Below are 7088 nucleotides of genomic sequence, written 5' to 3' on the forward strand. Positions count from 1 at the left end.
CAGAACCCTCAGAACTAAAAGTATGAGAGTAGAGAATTGTAACAGAGTAAGTACTTGTTTTTGATAGTACCCTTATTAAGGTAATAATAATTCTAGACTAGACAGAGCTTTCTATCTTTCTTTTTAACAAAGAAGAAAGGAGAGACTATAAAGAACTTTAAGGGTTAGATTCAGTTGTTCTAAAGATTTTCCTAAAGGAACTTGTTAAGTACTTCCTACTCCTCTCTATTAAGTAGATAAACCTTATAGTCCTTAGGTTGGAAACTCTTAGTTAACTCAATTGTATAGTTCTAAGAGTAATGTTTAGAAAGCTAGTCAAATTCCTCTTTACTAAAGACTTTAAGGAACTCTCAGACAAAATCTAGTAAGCTGAGTTTATGTATATTCTAGAGTTAAGTTATTCTAAGTAGGTTCTAGACTGGTTCTGTCTTAGAAACCCTTTAGATTAACACTGTTCTGTCTTAACTAGAATATGTGTTTACATATCTATCCTAGTTAAAGAAGAACAACTAGTTACCTTTATTAGAACTGTTAGTAACATTAGAAGCATTTGTATCTACTTAGAACAGTAGTGTAAGGTAGTTGTAAGACTCAGAACACTAATTAAATGTAAGTGTCTACTCTAACTAGTTAATAATAGAGTTGTAAGTCTTGAGCCATTCAAATCTAATAAAGACATTTGTTTTTCTAAGGTTAGTGTAAGGAAACTCACTGTTCCTCACAAGAGAATTCTAATCACCCTTAGTTTACTCAACTACTGACTAGGATAACCTAGTACTTGAGTGAGGGGTTAGGGGAAAAGAATCCCCTTTACCTAGTAATTAATACTGTCTTTTATAGAGTAGTACATGTATAGATACATAAGGAGAAAGTGTAACTAACTATAATGAGAATATATTGTCAATCTCTAGTACTAGTTAAGGTAGAAGAGGTCAGTTGAGTCTGTAAGGTACAGACACTGAGAGGGGTCAAGAGTGAGAAGGAATAGGTAGATCCAAGCAGAATGTACAAGTTCCAAAGGTGACAATTAACAAGATAAGAGTAGTACAGAACAATAAAGCCACACTTTGGAACAAGGGAATACAAGATGAGACAAGGTAAGATGGAACATTTACTAAGAAGACTGTCAAACTACACACTAAGAGTTGTAGTAGAGAGTAACTTGATTGCTTGAAAGTACAAATTACATAAGGGTATTTATAGAAAATATGAGTCCTTTGTAGCTACTAGTCCTTTGTGAACAAATCCACTACTGTCTCCTTTGTATCAACCTATCCAGGACTCTGAATCTGAGTCCCCTTTATATTAATTGACTAACTGTTCAAAGGCTTAGAGTCTTACCTTTGTGAATTAGAACTAGAGTCTAGAACCCAACTAGTCTGAATTGAGTAACTAAGACTATTGTGTAGGTAATAATAATGTAATTAAAGGATTGCTAACATGAGGATGATATAACTTTGATATGATGGAGCCCTTCTGATCAGAACATATTAGAATGTATGTATTATGTAAGTGTGACATCTCCCAGGTGTTTTAGAATGTGACTGTCCCTAGTCACACCCAAGGGTGTAAATTTGCAAACTAGTACACTTTATGTTTTAATCTTCTACTTCTTTTTGAGTTTGTCCTTCTTCTTCAACTATGTTGTTGTTATAAGAAGTAAATCAGGTTTACAACTGAGTGTGAGCCCTTACACAAAGGATATAGGAGTTGCTACAGTGTGTAAGGACAGTAGATTGACTATTAGTAGTAACAGAGTAGAGGGCAGAACTGGTACAGTTGTAGGTAAGTACTTAGACATTGTATTGTCTCTGAGTCTTCTGACAAGACACTGTAGGCTGATTAGAATACACTTACTGTATCAAGTACACAGGCCAGCTTTGTGCTTACTATACTGTAGCAGCTCATACTTTAACTCAAAATATAGGTGTTATGAATTGATACAGAGTACAGTAACTGTAAGGATGCTCTGATTAGCAAACCACTTCAAGAGTATAAAGATACTATAACTATTGACAAACTGAGCATTACTCCTCTAACAAAGTAGGTAGTAGAGGTTGTAGTTCTAAGACTGTCTAATATGGTTAGGTGTACTGTTTAGAATGTTAAGACAAGTGCTCCTATAGGTGAACCAGACATTCTACAGGGTTCTGAGCTAGAGTGTGAGTTGTCCACATACTAAGTATACAAGTAGGATCAAATGCTAGATAACAAGAGGTTGGACACACTCCTTTGTAAGTAGTAAGGAGTACTACTAGACTGTTAGAATGATGAGGAGGACAACTCAAGCAGTACATAGTCCCTTCTTTACTTGTTGACAATTTGACTAACTACTACTAGTCACTTAATATAGATACAGATTACATATATTTGGGCAGGAGGCATTCTGTATTGTATGAATTAGACTTCTATGAGACAGACTGGGTAGTAGAGGAGGTTGAAAACAGGCAGGTCAAGTTGTAGTTCCAGAACAGTTCTCTAGTGCTAGAGTCAGTACTAGACAGTAGCCTGACACTTTTGATGAGTTAGAGGTGTAGTAGCTGTGTCTGTTAGCACATAGTGTGTATTCAAGAGCATAGTGAGACAATTGTATACTCAGTATGTAAGAAGAGCAAGATCTGTTACTCTCTCACAAAGACTAGTAAGGTGGTGAGGAATGTAAGGTTAAGGCAGGGGAGGACAATAGTAACAAACCTATACTCTATAGTTAGACTGTTAAGAGTGTGTCTAGAGGATCTAGGTAAGTTGTTCTGAGATCAATACTAATAGCTTTTAAAAACAACATTCTTCTAGGTGAACTTTTGGAACACTCATCAGACAACAGTGAGTTCTAAGAGGACCTAGAGCTTGAATGTAAGCTTTGTGTCCTCAGAAGGTAGGTGACTGTCTATTGTACAATGTTAGATATAATAATACAGGATGTAGAGTAACTACAGGCTAGGATAGGCACAAAGGCAAGGTGTTAGAAGGATGGACAGAAGGATGGACAGAATTAGACATTCTGTTTGGAACAACTGAACCAGTATAAGTGAGACAGTCAATGTAAAAGCTGCCTGTAGAAGCAGCCAATTATAATCCCCCCTCTATAGTTTTGAATAGTATTTTCTGTATGTTCATAGTAATGTATGATGTTACTAAAGTATGAGTGTAATAATTGTAAGGTAATAAGAGTGACTCAGTATTGATAGGTAAACAACAGAGGCAAGGCCATATGTATACTGAAAGTAAGGCAAACTAACAGAATGAGAATGGAACAAGAACAGAACAAGAACAGAACAAAACTGAAAAAGAAACAGAACAAAAACAGAACAAAAATAGAACAAGAACAGTGTAAGAATGGAACAAGAACAGAACAAAACAGAACAGAACAGAACAAAGCTCTCAATACATAACTTTGAGACTGTTGTGACCAAAGAAATGCAAAAGTGGTCTAAGGGCTGCTAGACAAAAACCTGTGTACAAAAAACCTAGTAGGAAAAAAACATACTATAGGGAAAACCATACAGGTTCAAAGTGTAAGTCTAACTATAATCTACAATTAGTTAAAAGCAAAATCAAAGAAAAACAGAAGATAGAGTAGAACAGGATCAGAATGTTGTCTAGAATATTATAAGGGGTTAATAGAAAAAGGCAAATTTAAGAAGGTATAGAACATATAGGTCTATAGTGGTTGGCCACAATTGGCCTTTAGTCAGAGTTGGAGTCCTTGGAAGGCTTGTCTGACAGTAGCAGGTTGTCAGTGTTATTGATTTCATTAGCTGGACTAAAGTTTTCAACAAGATGTGTGACTGGAATTAAGAGTATAGTGTAGGCAAAGTACAGAACTAAGTAGAACACTGTAATGTGAAGACAGGAGACTAATCCATCAAGTTCAGCTATAATATAGGATCCTCCTTGTGTACAATAGACTACTATGTATGGTCCAAGATAGTGTAGCTTGGTTTTTTGTCTGAGATCCATTCATGATTTAGAGTTGTGTATAAGGACAAGTCAACCAGGTTCAAAGTTAAAATCTTTAATCAAGTGTTTGTGTGTTTTTTCAAATTGTTAGAGTAAAGCAATCTGGTCTACATAGACACATTCCACAATAGCTTGAAGGTTGGCCAGACGTTTCTGTAGTTGACATACTTGAGTTACAATGAGTTCTGTCATTGTTATAAGTTTGTCTAGTACTGGGACAAGATATGTTACTTCTGTAATATCAAATAGGAGAAGTGGTTTAACACTATGGACAATAAAATAAGGGGACATGCTAGTTGCACAACAGATTGTGATCTGATCCAACCAAAAGACAGAATGTGTGTGTTCATACTATTATAGTTCATTCCCTTCAGTAGCCTTTATAAGGGCTTCCTGTATGTCAAAGTAGTAGTGTTTAATAATACTATTAGCTTAAGAGTTGTATGTACTAATACAGATGTGATTGATATAGTATCAGTTGTGAAGCCAATCTAGTGTGGTAACAAACAGGGTTCTGTTATTAGTAACAAGTTCTGGGCATACACTAAATTGACAGAGAATATCTTCAAAAATGAATTGTCTAATACTTTGTCCAGTTTTGGAACAGAGTAAGCAGAACTCAGGGTAGCTGGAGAGTATGTATTGAGTGTAAACAATGTATCAGAACCCTCCTACTTTCAGTATGAACTTAGTGTTAATGTGTACCTTAGCAAATAATGGGGCAATCTTTAGAATGCTGGGAGGGATCAGGATTTGAGTTGTCTGACAGAGTTGGCATTTGTAACAGGTGCAGATGTAGTACTTGATGTTAGGTCTGAGGCTAGGCCACCAGAAGCAGTCAAGAAGTCTAGCCTAGACAGAGTAGACTCCTTTATGTTCAAGATTGTTATGTACAGTCTTAACAAGATTCTATTATTAGTCAGGTTCTATTACAAGTTAGTAGTTACTGTTCTAGGTTTTCCACCACAGTTGGCCAGTCTTGACAAAGAAAGTGGTTGTATAGTAAACAAAGGTGGTGAATTTGTGATTTTCCATCCTGAGCAGTTGGAGGCATGTTTCTAGGAAGGTCTTGACTTGTCTGAGACAATATTCTCTAGCATGTATACAATTGGTTGTTAGAAATGTCTCAGAAGGTTTGGTATTGTTTAGAACAGTGAACACAGAACTGTAACAGAAGGTATAAGCTTGGTTGATCCATTCCTTAAAGTCTTCTTCTTCTTCTGGGTCAGCTTTAGTGTGCAGACATTGAGACAGTCTGTTAGTACAAGCAAACTGTAGGGCTGGAACATGTCAGAACTCAAAGTTAAACAGTAGGATTCCAGTAATCCATTTGTTAATTGTAGCATTCAGTTGTAAGTCTGGGTTATTTATCATACCCTTAATATAGACAGTATCCATTTCTACTACTAACTTCCTCACTCTGATAAGGTGAATTTGTAGGGCACAGAGTGTGTGAAACAATCTAAAGAGTTTGATCTTAGCTTGAGAGTATTAGGATTACACTTTATTCCAGTTAATTGATCCAAATCAGTTGATTCAACAACAACTGTCAAGGTGTTCTTGTCTAAGATAGAATCCTACACTAATAATAGATGAGTCTACAGTAACAATAACCTCTATGTCTGACTCATAGTCAATAGTACATAAGGTAGGGCTATTAATAACAGTGTCTTTGAGTTTGTCCATCACTACCATGTGTTCTGAATAGAACTCAAACAGAATGTTGTGCTTGGTCAAATGTGTGAGTAGTCTAGCAAGCTGAGCAAAATTTCGAATAAACATGTGGAGGACACTTGTAGTTCTGAGGAATCCTCTAACTTTGGAGACAGATTGACATACAGGCTAGTTACAGATTTTCTGGACTTTTGAATCATCTGGCTCCCTTCTAGTGTAGGTACACTTATGGTCTAAGACAGTTGTGTACAGTCAGAATGTACACAGCTTTAGACTGGAGAACATTCTGTGGACTGCTTTGACTTACTGTATAATGTGGTTTAGGTTGTAAGTGTATTCCTACACAAATTGTTAGATACTAGGGTTTCCAGGAACAGTTTTATACATTCTGTCCAGAAGTTTGTATCTTGTAGTTCTGCCTTTAACATAGACATTATTAGTGTAGGGTTGTACTGTATTAGGAATTTCGTCCTGTAAAATAAAAGTAATATTACTGTGTATAATTTGAAAAGAATTAGTATAACCTATCAGAATAATAGTAAGTCAGAACGTTCCAAGTAGTGTCTGAAACATTGTAAGATTGTAAGAGTGTTCATTAAGAGAGTGTTAGTCAAAGGTAATGAAGAGATTTAGCACAGAGTAAATGGCCCTTCCAGAGAAGGATTCAACAACCTGTTCAATCATTAGAGGTATAGATGAGTCTCAGATTGAAACTTGGTTGAGTTCCTGGAGGTTGTGGACTAGGTGTAGAGACTTTCTGTCTTTCTTTACTATGGTAAACTATTAGGAACAGTAAGATGAGTTTGATGGCTCATAAACTCTAGTGGTGATTTTGTCTTTGAGAATTTTCACAACTGTATCAAGGTTTCTCTGTAGAATCCAGATGTTCCTTTGTACCTATAGAATATGCAGAACAGTCAGAATCAATATCAGATCAAAGTATTCTGAGTCTAGGGTGCCTTTCTTAAGCTTGTTCCAGGCAAAGGTATCCTCATACATTAAAATCAGGTTGATCAAAAGCTGGTGCTCTTCTAGCTAGAGGAAGTTGTATAGATTAATATTAAGAGCTTCTATACATTCTTGTATGAAACAGTGTGTTGGAACAAACAGCTTAGGGTACAGTAGTAGTTCTGGCATGTCCTTTAATAGATCAGGATGCTTCTGTTGAACAATCTGAAACTCTTCCAGGAGAGTTCCAGCAACTGGTCTAACCTTCTTTACTACCTTCTTGTATACAAATATGTTTTCTCTAGGGCTGTTGAGTGTGTATAGAACAAAGGGGTCTAATCCTAGAGTAGGTGACAGGGTGACTAGACAACTAAGGAGCAGATTGACTATGACAGAGACTAGTGTGTGTCTATTGTAGGATGATGTGTGTGTGTCAGGAATTGTAGCTTTAGTAGTATCAGAACTTGAATTAGAACACTGTTTGTCCTAAACACTAAGGGGCTGAT

This window comes from Fomitiporia mediterranea (genome assembly GCF_000271605.1).
Source record: "Fomitiporia mediterranea MF3/22 unplaced genomic scaffold FOMMEscaffold_1, whole genome shotgun sequence".
Classification (NCBI taxonomy): Eukaryota; Fungi; Basidiomycota; class Agaricomycetes; order Hymenochaetales; family Hymenochaetaceae; genus Fomitiporia; species Fomitiporia mediterranea.